This window comes from Apium graveolens, chromosome 9 (genome assembly GCF_009905375.1).
Source record: "Apium graveolens cultivar Ventura chromosome 9, ASM990537v1, whole genome shotgun sequence".
NCBI classification, from domain to species: domain Eukaryota; kingdom Viridiplantae; phylum Streptophyta; class Magnoliopsida; order Apiales; family Apiaceae; genus Apium; species Apium graveolens.
The window spans coordinates 81802886-81817672 of NC_133655.1; the positions used below are offsets into that span (position 1 = coordinate 81802886).

General features: G+C 31.6%; 1 long non-coding RNA gene across 5 annotated transcripts; it reads left to right on the forward strand.

Annotated features, from left to right (window-relative positions):
- Nucleotides 1-2134: 2134 nt before the first annotated feature.
- On the forward strand, nt 2135-8607 carry LOC141682621 (uncharacterized). Of its 5 annotated transcripts, none has more exons than XR_012559868.1 (6): nt 2135-2600; nt 3185-3290; nt 3743-4001; nt 4095-4952; nt 6554-6642; nt 8304-8607. It is a non-coding gene; the product is annotated as an uncharacterized LOC141682621 (long non-coding RNA). The 5 variants fall into 5 exon arrangements; XR_012559865.1 differs by having other exon boundaries at nt 2136-2600; nt 3177-3290; XR_012559866.1 differs by lacking the exon at nt 3185-3290 and having other exon boundaries at nt 2166-2600; nt 4095-4961; nt 8304-8606.
- Nucleotides 8608-14787: the final 6180 nt, after the last annotated feature.

Below are 14787 nucleotides of genomic sequence, written 5' to 3' on the forward strand. Positions count from 1 at the left end.
TACCTGTAAATGCGGATAATAGTGGTGCAAGATTCAGATAATACTCAATGAAAAGAACAAATGATATATTTTGGACAAAAAACTCCATGAACTGACAACATAATACCAAGTTGCATCAATATATTATCTCCAAAAGTACAATTAAGCCTTATTTTAAAACAACCTCCAAGATTATTAAATTAGGTACTTAATAAAAATATTACGTGATGCATTAAAAATCAAAATGTTACATTGTGTTTTGAACGATCTATTTAAATTATTGTTAGTAATACATGTACTGTTTTCTAAAAAGTATTATCCAGTAATAGGTAAGATGATATTTATGCCTTTCCTTTTTTTAGTTGTATTAGTGGGGTTTTCCAGTTGAAGAGGAGGAAGGTAAACTCTATATGAAACATCTTTTACGTTAGCTTCCCAGAAGTTACAAAGCATGATAAGCTTACGTTATTTTTTATTATTTGTAAATAAAAATTAAATGGAACTTCATTACACAAGAAAACTGTAAAATTAGCCGTCTTTGCTGGTACTTATCATCCAATTGTTAAATAATCTGTGACATAAAAATTATTATGAGCACTAACTTTAAAAAAATTAATGGTCTGGATATGATTAACTTAATGCAGTCCTGCACATTTATGTGCATGATATAATTGCTTTAAATATGTATCCAAAATGACATTGAAGCTACTGCGGGTAATGAAAATCCTCTAGCATGTCAGCAATGTGGAAGCTTCTTTATTGGCACATATTTTATGTGTTTAAGTTGTAATTCTCTTTCCTTCGTATAAAAAACTACAAAATTTGCATATCTGCTCAAATATCTAATATCCCCTTATAACTTATTCTGTGATTACAAAGAACTTATGCCCATACATGATACATGTTTGCAGGACATCACTCAATACTGTGAGATTGCTAATGCTTATACATAAGGAACCTAGGGTAGTGTAGTGAAGATATTTCTGTAGTAGTACGCATAGGTCATATCTACATAATTTCATATGACCAATCACTATTTCTGCTTTGATCAATAAGAGCTGTTGTCCATATTGGCATCTTCAACTTATACACATTGCTTGGGAACTGATACAGTTTTGAAGGTATATATTGATTTTGAATTCCTTTTTCCGATTTTAATAGATTTTAATAATAACTTGGTAAATGGCCAATCTTCTACTTCACAAAAATGACTTCTTCACTTTTGATTATTCATGCGAACCTTGGCATAAGACAAAAACTATATCCAAATCAGAAAAGTACGTTCATATAAACTAAAATATATAGCCCCACATATGTATTAACTTTGTTTTATCTAGGTGAAGCTAAACCATGTCACAAACCCACTCTACCGGCTACAACTAACTTTGTACTATATTATACAAATTCATATAGTTTCACACTTTGAACAAGAGTCTGTTAGAATGGATATTCAAGAGGTCCGTATATGGAATTATAAATGCAAAATTGATTAAATTTTAGGTAGAGGCTTGCAATCAGAATTGAACATTGTGCTAACAAAGATAAGCTCCTACGGGGTTCACTCGATGTTCAATGCACTCTCTTACAGCAAAGATTTCATGAATTTAACCACATAGATTTACCAATGATGTCATTGTCACATGTTGCGCATTTATCCTGCTAAGGTACTTTAATGGAGAGCTGAATTATTTTTCTTAGCTAATAGTTATACCGTATTTACTAGATAAGTGTTTCAGTAACATATACTCATATATGTTTGTGTGGATAATATTATGAATACATCTTAAATTTATTTTATCTTCATATAAAATATACTACAAAGGCAGTGAAGCTAAACCTGCATATTGATGAAAAATAGAAAGAAGTCGGTATACACTTTTTATAAACATTATATGCAGTCACACTAACATCGTGCAACAACAAAGTTAAATGCAAAATAATTGGGACATATTTAACAGACACTTGATATTTTGAGGTAACTTCGCTGAAAATGTTTTCAATTACGAATTGTTCACATCGATAACCAAGCAAATACATATCAAAATCGGCACAAATTACAAACAAAATTGGCAAAAATTATTAACATCGCAAACAATGTAACATCCCAGAAGTTACAAGTTAAACTAGAACATGACCCGTTACAAGTTAAACTAGAACATGACCCGTGCCTTGCACGGGTTCTCATGCTAGTATTTATTTATAGCCCAACCTAAGTCAAATAGTGAGACAATTAATTTATAGCCCAACCTAAGTCAAATAGTGAGACAATTAATTCCGGTTAAAATCGTGAGACAATTTATTCGAGTGAAAAAGGCATTCTTGCCCTTCTGACGTCAGTCCAAACAACTCATTTCAAGTGTTAATCTGTCTTCTGAGCTGACTTCATGTATGTCCATGGCCATGAGATGAACCTGCATCGCCCCGGCTTATCCTCGGGTTAACCACCGATATTTTTTCCCGATTACAAAGATATATATATATATATATATGTGAATACCGTATATATGAGGTTGAATTACCTATTCTTATATAGTTCGGGAATTCTTGAATTGGTGAATTGGATTTAATATAGAGTTTTTGGCTACATCTTAATGAATATATGAATTCAACGGCTGTATCAGGTAATTACATGATCTTCTTCTATGCTTTTTTTTTTCTTTTGTGTGGACCAATTTGGGGCTTTGTACGTGTTTAGGTAATTACGTGATCTTCTTCTTCATGTGTTTTAAATAGTGTATGTGCTGTCTTGCATTGATTTTGGTTTGTCAAAGATGCAATTATTTATGTTCCTAGTGTTTTAGATAATTTGTTGCTAGGGTTATAAGATTCATTGTGAAGCCTATAAGGTGCTTTTACATGTCATTATTTTATATGACTATTATGACATTGTGATTCAATATTTTCTTATTGGCCTCATGGGACAACCGATTGAATGCATGTATACATGATTATCTTGTAAAGAGGAGATACAGTGTTGCTTTCAAGATATTTTAAGCAGACACAACAATACCCTCCAACAGCAGTGATGAGATGTTTAGAAAATTAGAGTGAAAAATTATTGTCAAGTCTGTCGACAAAGTCCCTTTTTATCAATTATTGGGAATTTAGTTGATGTATCATTAGTTGTTATTTTAGAGTATATATCACTCAATTACTATCATTTGTCAGCAATTTGGTTGACATAGCGTTATGCATAGGTTTACAGTTTTATGCTCCAAGCGGGTTTTCTTTATGAAGGGTGGTTGCTGTTGTGGGGTATAATTATTGATAGGTACTATCTGCAAAACTCGAGGATCTTATCTAACAATGAGGTGTGTTCATGGCCTTATCTGTTTTCCTTGCATATCCTTTATCATGTTCTTAGTATTTTAGATGGCTCAGTGGCATGAATGTGGATGTACACTTTAGCCTTTCTAATGCATAGTGCTTTATTTGCCTTATTTCTACATTTTGCTACTTAAAAACTGGTGGCAATATTTCCATACAAATTTAATTGCGGGGTTCTGTTTTCGACAGAAATTAAAAAAATTATGCGGTGTTTGGATCATATTTATATAAATTATAACTTCTTCATTTGTGGGTTAAAATAGTTAACTTATTTAGCAAGAAAAATATCAGAAAAGAAAATAACTGCTAACGTAAAAATGAGGGATCAAAATTATTTTTCACTTGGGCATACGTTGATCGTAATTTCAGTAATACCTTATATCCTTCTCGGAATTTAACTAATTAGCTTACTTTATTGTGGTTCTGGGAATGACAGACACAAGTTGATTATGATTAAACAAGAGATTCCACAGCAATGACACTAGCATTTATTGGAATCCAGAAGGAATATGCAGATAAATGAATACATACTGGAAAAAAATACAGCAACAGCTGCATCAACAGTTGTTGTGGCAGCAGAGGTGGAAGGAGATTGAAATGGACCATATAGCTCGCTACCCCTGTTCAACGAGCATGGATACAAATCAGGCTCTAATAATAAACTATCTTGCAGGACAGTCTAGGTACCTCTTCAGGTTGATCCACTTCCCTTTTTTTGTTTTTTAAGATATTTTTAACAAACAGCTTTAGGGTAATGCTGATCTTTTCATTTGTTTCTTCTTCATTAGGAATATTCAAGATGCACAAGCATTACTAACCATCCATTGATGAATGAAAGGGTCAGCAATACGCCTTTGGTGGGGTAGCCATGAAATATGAGTTAGTTAAATTTGTATCGGTCTTGATAGACTATAGGAGCTGGTGCTGCAGATTTACAGATAAAACCTTCGTCTTTATCAGTTTACATAACAAATATGACTTTCCTAGGAGTTTTCCCTGTCATGTTAGCATTGTGTTTGATTTAGATATCAATCAGAAAAATTATTAATTTCTAGAATCTACTCGATGGAGAGAGTTTATACCTATAATTTTGATGAAATTACAGATACCCCTGGTTTTAATATAATTATATAACTGCCATCGCTACAAACCATTCTTTCGAAATGAAATGTAGCACTCCAGATTGTTTCTTTGCGACTGATTTTCACAACCCAGGTCTCGTCTAATCTCATCTGTTTTTTTTTACTTTTTAATCAATCATTTCACTTGCGCCCATAATTTCCGATGTTTTGCCTCAACCTTTGTTCTTATTTGATGGTTCTACGGTTATTTATATGTTTTTATAACTATACCGGAAATTGTAATTCTATTCTTGCATTCTACAATTTTCTGTATACAATTAGAGCACTATTGTTTAGTCATATTTAAAATTTAATACACAGGGAGATCTCTCAATGTTGCTAGTTTTGTGCATGAATGCAATTACGGTTTGTATGCCGATAAAAAAAAGTATCCCACTCTCTTATTTTAATGAGGAATAACTCTGGTGATTGGATTTGCAGGATTGGATTAAAAGGTCGCAGTACTATGATTTCTAGGATTGTATTGTATTGGTATCTAATATTTTCCTCACAAACTGATAGTAGGCAAGTATAGTAAGTTTTTTAATTTTGCATTTTATAGTAGTGATGTTCGAATAATATGTCAAGTGCCATTTGTGGTTTTGCATATGCTATGCATCGTTGTGCATGCGTATTCCATTGGCAAGTACATGTATGATAATCTATGTACATATAGGCACCTGGTACTTTACTGTTTTTTTTTTAAATTCTTTATACTCTTTTTCATAGTCTTTTGAATGGGTCTGTTACACTAGACTTTGGGAGGATAATTTCCTGATATATTTTCCTATAAATTATTTCTATTTACTTTGTGTGTAATGACATCATTTGGGACTTACCATGAGCATATGTGCGGATCATTTATAGGCAAGATTACTTGCGACTACGAATTTTTGAGAGAAAAGTATATGGATTTTGACTTCTTATTTGTTAAAGTGTTTAAGAAATTAAGCTTCTGCACTCATATAAGATTCCTATTATTTTTTTCAAATGATTTATGAGGGTTTTTTAAATATATTTTCACGACTCTAAAAAAGTGTGTTTCTAACTGATCAGCCTCTTTAGAACACCAACCAAGTCACGTTCACCCTTTATTGACAAGTTTGAATCTAAATTAAGATTTAAGAAATTAAATTTGGTTCATCTTGATCCATTTCCATTAAATTAACGAACATGGCTAACTAAAAGACTGGACCTTGTCGGTACCTGACTTAAATTATATGTATTTTCCTTTTTCCATTAAAATAAAGTAAAATATATTTAACAGAAGCAAACTGATAATCTAGGTTGTAACAATGACCTTAGATTGTCATTCTTTCTTGTATACAATTTATGCACTTGGTGTTCAAATTCAATCACATAAAATGGAGTTGTAGGTTGCAGATTTCTTACCACTAATGAATTAAATATCACCATTAATTTAGAAATTTTTATGATCCCGACCACAGAGGCTAAGATATTAATTTATCTAGGTTTTATAAGATATTTTTAAGAAAGTGGAAGTGAGGAATAAGTTGATGTTGAGAATCAACCTTTATTAATGAAAGTCTTGGTTAAATCAATTCTAGCTAACACCTAGCTACCGACGATACGTAATCCAATGCCTAATATTTTGAAATTTATACCTATTATTCTGTAATTTAGGATTCTTGATCCTTGGTATTGCTTAGGGTAACCCCTCCTAATGCATCTGTGCATTGCATTAAAATCTACACTTTAACAATGTTTTGTATCATTAGCTCTGTGTACTTGGAATACTCCATCGCTTTCAAATTATTTAAAAGCTTAGAAGGTAGAAGTAAAATATTGTAGATAATATACCATACATGTAGCAAAGAAAAAGATAACCAATAATGGTTACTTGGAATTTTACGAAAATAAAATCGTTATTCCCTAAGAGAATGACCATATTATTACCTTACAAGTTCCAGAACAATATTAATTCACATTTATTTTATTCAAACTAAGAGAGTATTTCATTAAACGCGTCTTTTGTGAAATAAGTTAACCAGACTTGTGAACCTGGATATTATATTATAGAAAATCTCAGGTTTGGAATATGATTTATCGCGCTCTTATATTTTTAAATGCAGCTACGTTGAATAACATTTTATATATGTTTCCAGATGATCAACAAGGAGTTTGAAAACAAATTCGCCATTACCAACTTGAAGCTGATTTGTGGTTATTTGGATATCGGCGTAAATAGAACAAGGTATCTTTAGGTGTCAAGTTTACCATAAATATATGAATATTTTTTGTATACATCCATTTTGTCTGGAAAAGGGTATCTTTAAGTTCTAGGACATGTTTGGGCCTCCGTGTAAGTCAGGTTAGTGTTTGTCGACCAAATTTATAAGTCGAATTTACAATTTATAAGCTGTTAAGTTGAATGTTAGGAATAACATACTTTTTCTCAACTTATTTTGGTTTTTCTTATTTTTATTAACTTTATTTTTTAAATATATATTTATAATGTTGATCTAATTTAATATTCATGGATTAAAATAATTATATTTAAAAAAAATTATTTATTTTAGTTCATTTAAGTAAAAAAAATTCCGATTTATTCGTAAAATTATCTAAACACTTATATAACTTATAAATATTCATCTACGTATTACTTATAAGTCACTTATTTATTTTAAATAATAAATTATATATTTTAAGATTTCTTGGGCCTTACCTGTTCACTTATTGTGATACCTAAAATATGGTACAAATCAGTTGAAAAAAAGGTGTTACTAGATACTAAACTAAAGAAAATATATAATATCCAAACTGATCATTGCAGTTTAAAAGTTAGATATAGCGAGGTTTAACTTTTTTAAAATAATTGGTTTTAAGTAAAGTCAAGTACATGTTTACTTTAGGATAAGTCATGAATCTATTAGCAACAAGAAATACATTTGAAAAATTGGTCTTTATTATTTCATGTTTGGAATTGTACACCGCAAAAAAACCAAAAAGGGCATAATTCAGGGTTAAGTATTTTAATATAAAATTGAAAATGTATCACGCCCAATACAAGAATGCTAAAAGAGGTCACCAATAGTTGTATATGGGTTACTTAGGGGTCATTTGTTAAATTTGAATTATTTTTTCTGGACGATTAAAATTCTGAATGATTGATAATCTGCTGGATTTTTAATCCTGTTTGATAAATAAATATCAAAATTTCTGAACGATAATATTTGTTGATCATATCCTTACGTATATGTAAAAATTAATTTGTATTTTAATCTTAATAATCAAATAACAATTTACACGTATTTTGAAAATTTAATAATAAAAACATACATATATTTTGAATAAATATTATCCATTTAAAGAGTAAACAATATTTTCAGTCGTAAATATGAAAAAATATATAATTGTAAATTTAATTTTAAAATTATTAAACAAAATTTAGACAAATGTATTCATATAAAATCCACATAATTATTTGAATATAAACATATTTAAAAACTAAAAATATAAGTATAAATGTTAAATAAAATTAATATATGACATGAAATTTTAAGTTTATACTTTTTTTAAGAAAATCACGTATGTATTATAAATAAATATATTATACTTTTGCATTATGCTCTAGTGGCTTGATATCACTTGATAAAATTTACTATATCCTGAGGTTACATGAACCATCCAGTTACATTTTTTTGAATGAGTCGTCCAGCTAAATTCTTGGATCATCTAGCTAACAAAAAAATTTATCAAACAATATGAACAAGTGATTTAAGCCTCGTATGATACAGGGGTTAACAAATTACCCCTTACTATCATCAATGATTTCCATCGAAGAAACCACAATTATTGTATAGAAAGTTAATGCTGCAATAAACTCGATATTGATTAAACTTTTGTGCTCCTCAGGCTTTTTCTTATGGGATGTTCAAATCTATCTGAGATGCCAATATTTTGAATGCCAATCCGGCACACCGAAAAGATTCTGCATGACCGGATATTGCAGTGACTAAATAGCCAACAACAATTTCAGTTGTGTATATAGGTCTCTGAATGAAAAGATCCACAGATCAAGCACGACCAACAATTGAAGTTTTACTAGCCATCAACAGCCATGCGCATGTAATATGTTCTACGTTGAATTCCTTTTAGTTGATATATACTGATATTTTGTGAATTTTCATGTATGATTCTAGAAATTGACTCAGTGCCGTACACGGGTTATTATGCTAGTAATAAAATAAAATATAAATATCATTTTTAGACTTAAAATTGTTAATTAGAGTATGAAAAAAAATAAGTCAACGTATATATAATTTTTGAAATAGTATAATTGTAGTTTCATAAACAGATACAATGCAAGTTAACGGATATGAAGATCGAAATTTAATTCATTAGTTGTATATATACCTTGTCGGTAGAGATTATTAAAGATAAAAAGATTGTCTTAAACCATGTAAAGACTTTCGAAGGCGGCACCGAAAACCTGATCTGAGAATATAAATCATGGAGAAAGTTTCATTTAAAGCTCTACGTCAAGATCCTCCGTACTTGAACCTCGATTAGATAATAATATATCAAATAATAACTTCGGTAATATAATATATTCTCCAAGTTTAATCAAAATCATATATTTTAATTTCAGATAAAATAATAAATTTATTAATTTAATATTTTTTCTTGAACACAACTCTATTATTTTATAAAGGTGTAACCATAATAATAAGACATTGCAGATCTCAATTTTTAAATGCAACAACGGTTAAGAAAAAGAATGCACACACTGTTATCATTTTTGTCACATGAACACAAGTATATTTGCTAAATTCAACATAAAATGCAATCCGGAATGCAACTTAATACAGTTACACAATTTAAACTAAATTGTAACCTATTATGTAATATCGTATTTTTGTGGATTCAAGATTTATTATATATATAGATTTATTTATATTTTAAAAATAATAAGTTATCCACAATCAAGTTAACTAGGATGGGATATACAAGTGGTAAGCCACATTTTTTTTTATTGCGACTGGTGTATTTTATCCAATAATGATCAGAGATAAGTTCCCTTAAAAAATAATCAAAATAAAAGAATAATCGTTAAATCAAAATATACCATATTCTTGTTATTATAGTTTTAGTACTAGGAGGCTCACCACAGTAGCTCATAACAGTGGAAACAATACATAATCCACTCCATTAATATGTAAGAGCAACTTCAACTGAATGCCTTTCCTTATGTATATCAGAGATAGGCCGACAATTTTAGGGATTGAGGTCCAAAACTCCTTCTCCAGCCATCTCCTTCCTTAACTATGATTTTTAGGTGAGAGAAAATGAGATCCCATATTTTGAGGTTGCAAAGTTGCTCCTCAGTAATTGACATGTCATCTCTCGTCCTTCTTCAGCCTATTCTTTTTCTATTTGCAGACTTTCGTCTTCACATATCTTCTTCGTGGGTATATTTAGAGTGTATTTGTGTGTATCTGGGGTTGTAGATCAACTGACAGTGAGGGAGCAGATCAACTGACAGTGAGGGAAGATAAGGATGGCAGGTGACAGTGATGATTCTAGTGTGTTGCGTATTTGTTATTTGCTTTTTAGTTTTAGTTTTATTATTTAATTATTTAAAATTCAATGTTACATGTATAAAGAATATATAAATATGCCAATGTTACAATGATGAATAATTAAAAACCCATTATAGAATTGAACGGGACAGAAGAAATATATTGTAGGGAACCTTCCCTGGGCTCCTCCCCTTAATCTATCCGGATTCGGTAACTATTTGTGCAAGAATGTGAGCGTATGTGGTTAAACTTGTTAGTGTTTATGCCCTAGAGACAACACTATTATGTTTATATTATGAAACATTTGAATTCTTAAATATGATTATATGGATTATTCTTTAGTAATTTATCATATCTTTATTTTCTGCTATAAGATGTTAGATTAATAAACACTATTATGTTTATAAGATATCTTTATTGATCATCCGTCGAGATATTGATCATCCGTCGGGTTGTTGATCATCTGTCGAATTTATTGATTGTTCATCTGTCGGGTAGCAATCAGGCATTTGACTTCATTTCACTTATGCAGAATTACAAGACATCATCTATGTACAATTAATCAACCTATTCTGCATATCTAACTAAAGTCATCATGACTTAAGTACTACTACAGATTCTAAACAATGTGTATGTAGAAATGTGCTACAGACTTATTGTTACATAAGCTACTCACTCGATGGATAATAAGTCCTCATCCGTCGGGACTATATTGAGTCATCCGTCGGGACTATAAACCTTATCCGTCGAGTGCTACATAAATTCACTAAGTAAAATATACCAAGGTGTTTTGTTCATAAAATCATCAAGTACACAACATATACACAACAATCTCCCCCAATTTATGTCTACTGGAATTGTAGCCATAAATTAAGAGACACTTGATGATAACAAAACACCTTAAAAATACAACTTTTAAAAGACAGTGGATAATACTGAAAAGTGCTTCAATTAACAAAATCTACAAAGTTTTGCTCACAGTCATTTTCAAGATGATCCTCTAGCCTGAGCAGATCTATCTAATTCCTTGAAGGTCTAGGATGGGATATACAAGTGGTAAGCCACATTTTTTTATTGCGACTGGTGTATTTTATCCAATAATGATCAGAGATAAGTTCCCTTAAAAAATAATCAAAATAAAAGAATAATCGTTAAATCAAAATATGCCATATTCTTGTTATTATAGTTTTAGTACTAGGAGGCTCACCACAGTAGCTCATAACAGTGGAAACAATACATAACCCACTCCATTAATATGTAAGAGCAACTTCAACTGAATGCCTTCCTTATGTATATCAGAGATAGGCCGACAATTTTAGGGATTGAGGTCCAAAACTCCTTCTCCAGCCATCTCCTTCCTTAACTATGATTTTTAGGTGAGAGAAAATGAGATCCCATATTTTGAGGTTACAAAGTTGCTCCTCAATAATTGACATGTCATCTCTCGTCCTTCTTCAGCCTATTCTTTTTCTATTTGCAGACTTTCGTCTTCACATATCTTCTTCGTGGGTATATTTAGAGTGTATTTGTGTGTATCTGGGGTTGTAGATCAACTGACAGTGAGGGAGCAGATCAACTGACAGTGAGGGAAGATAAGGATGGCAGGTGACAGTGATGATTCTAGTGTGTTGCGTATTTGTTATTTGCTTTTTAGTTTTAGTTTTATTATTTAATTATTTAAAATTCAATGTTACATGTATAAAGAATATATAAATATGCCAATGTTACAATGATGAATAATTAAAAACCCATTATAGAATTGAACGGGACAGAAGAAATATATTGTAGGGAACCTTCCCTGGGCTCCTCCCCTTAATCTATCCGGATTCGGTAACTATTTGTGCAAGAATGTGAGCGTATGTGGTTAAACTTGTTAGTGTTTATGCCCTAGAGACAACATTATTATGTTTATATTATGAAACATTTGAATTCTTAAATATGATTATATGGATTATTCTTTAGTAATTTATCATATCTTTATTTTCTGCTATAAGATGTTAGATTAATAAATGTCCTTGGAATATGATATGTAAATCTATATCTCTAAGTACGTGACTTAGAAATGAGATTATGAGAATAGTACTGATATTCCTAAAGGTCCCTAGTCAAGTATTATTGTTAAGGGATGATAATAAATACATTGAGACTAGTGTGTTTGTTGGCTAATGATCACATCTCATTGATCATAGCTATGGTGATACTAAAGTCAAAACACAGGCACATGTATTAAATACATGGTGTTGGATTGACCCGTTGTGAGATACTACATGTTTATAGTGTCATAAGTTAATCTTACAGTGATAATGATGTATTGGTCCTTTGACCTGAAATCATTATATTTTTATACGATAATTAATATACTTTGATACTATTAAAAGTTATCCTTGACCGGGTAATAATAAAAGTAGACATTGGGTACATTATGAATCGTATGAGAAATATGAATGATCTAGATGGGATTTAGCCCTCCTTTATTAAAGGAGTGATATTATTGGCCTCTTGATTGAGTAAGACTATAAAATGCATGGCCGTGCTCAAATACTGATTTGTTTAATAGTTTACTCATTGATCAAGGAAAGAAGGATTGAACGTTAACAGATGATGACACAATGCATGCCTCGAGTTTGATCTATAATATAAGGCTAAAGGGATTATATTACATTATACATTATTCACGAAAGGTTTAATTGATCACCGATTTAGTTATTATTACTTGAGTAACAATGATGTATTACTAGATGTCGCTCATTGTTTATGATTTTAAATTAGATTTAAAATTGTTGCCAACGTAATAATAACCTAAAGGGTCGCACAAAGAATGATTGGAGGATTACTTAATTTAAATTCGGATTTAAATTAAATATAAATAATTCGAATTATTTGTTATTAATTAAGTGCGACTTAATTAATTAAATAAATAAGAAATTCAAATTTAATATTAAATCCAAAATTAAGTTATTGGATGATTAAGTGAGACTTAATAATACAAAAATTAGAATTTTGAATTTAATATTAATAATAACTCTAAAATTCAGTTTAGGGTTGGAGGCCCATTAGCTCTTGCCTATATAATATATTTTTCTAATAGAATTAGGGTTACACGTTTTATTTGATAAAACATAAACCTTAGCCGCTTGAAGAGAGATAGAGAGAGTAAAAAGGCGGCCTCAAGAACGTGCTAGTACACACCCATCCTCCGGGCGATCATTCGTGTGGATACCTTCAAGGCGTAGATCGTTCCAGCGACGGGCTACGTGGTGATCATTCAAGACCTCCATTTTTCCATTAACGTAAAGCTTCTTAAGATAAACATACTGAACTACGAATTAAATATTTTTTTCGCATGGATCCTGCGAAGGGTTTCGATTTTTAAGATTTAAATTCATGTTTTTCGTTGCGTTTATGAGCTAAAAACCCTTCAAAACTGTAGGTTGGGATCCTACAAACGGAACCGGAGGGGGGTGACGTTCCCGCAGAACCTCTGGCGTGAGAATGAGATAGGGCTTTGGGGTAGAATATGAATTGTTATAAATGTTGGTGGTGTGTATATAGGTGTGAAAGAGAATAGAATGAGTAAGTCCCAAAACACCTTTTGGAAGACATTTTATAGGCTTTCCATTAGAATTGGGGCTTGTACCTTAAATCTAGGCCGTTGGAATATATTATGGACTATGGAACACGTGGACGTTCGTGAACGGCTCACGTGTCCCCGAATCTGGATCGTTGGAAGGTTCCAGATATTGGCAACCTGGATGGTGGGGATAAGGACATGTGTCCAGGTGTCCTCTGTTGTATTTTGAGCCTTGGGCTCCTCTTATTGGGTTTTCTTGGGCCACTATTACATATGGCATATCATTTTCCTCCCACTCCCCTATGCGGGTTTCCCGGATGGGGGAGTAGACCTTGTTTTGGATTTTAATCTGTATCTAAGGTTGAGTTCCTTGAAGTACTTAGAAGAAAATTGGGGCTTTTCTTTGATTTGTAGCCCCCTAACTCCGGGGTCTTATGAATCTAGGAGTTCGGAGTTGACTTGGTTAGTCTCTTTAATTTGTATTCAAGTTTGTGTTCCTTGAAGTACTTGGAAGAAAATTAGGGGTTTTCTTTGATTTATAGCCCCCTAACTCTAGGGTCTTATGAATATAGGAGTTCGGAGTTCACTTGATTAGTCTCTTTGATTTGTATTCAAGGTTGGGTTCCTTAAATTGCTTAGAAGAAAATTGGGGATTGGGGTTTTTCTTTGATTTGTAGCCCCTAACTCCGGAGTCTTGTGAATATAGGAGTTCGAAGTTGACTTGGTTAGTCTCTTTGATTTGTATTCAAGGTTGTATTCCTTAAATTGTTTAGAAAAAAATGGGGTTTTTTTTATTTGTAGCCCCATAACTCTGGGGGTTTTGAATATAGAAGTCCGGAGTTGACTTGGTTAGTTGAAGGCTGTATTTGGATGGAGGATTTTTGGGATAAAGGTGAAAAGATAAGGATGCGCTGTCCTTGATTTGACTAGACTCTGCAAAGTTTTAGCGGATTATCTAGGGTGTCAGAAGTCTATTGGGATTCCAATCAATCTGACAAATATATATATGTGTATATATATATTTTGATTGTGAGAAATGTTAATTTCCCCCCCTTTTTTGTGAAAATCCGTGCTATGACATAATTACCATGAGGTAATAAGAAAAGTGACAGTGGGGTTCATAATTGTTATAGCAGTTACATTTTTCGAGGCCAATTAGGAGCCGCCAAGTGTCGAGGTTTTCTGACCATTAACTATTTTTCTCTTCACCGCTTCACTCTTTTTTACTCCCCTATAAATAAATTTC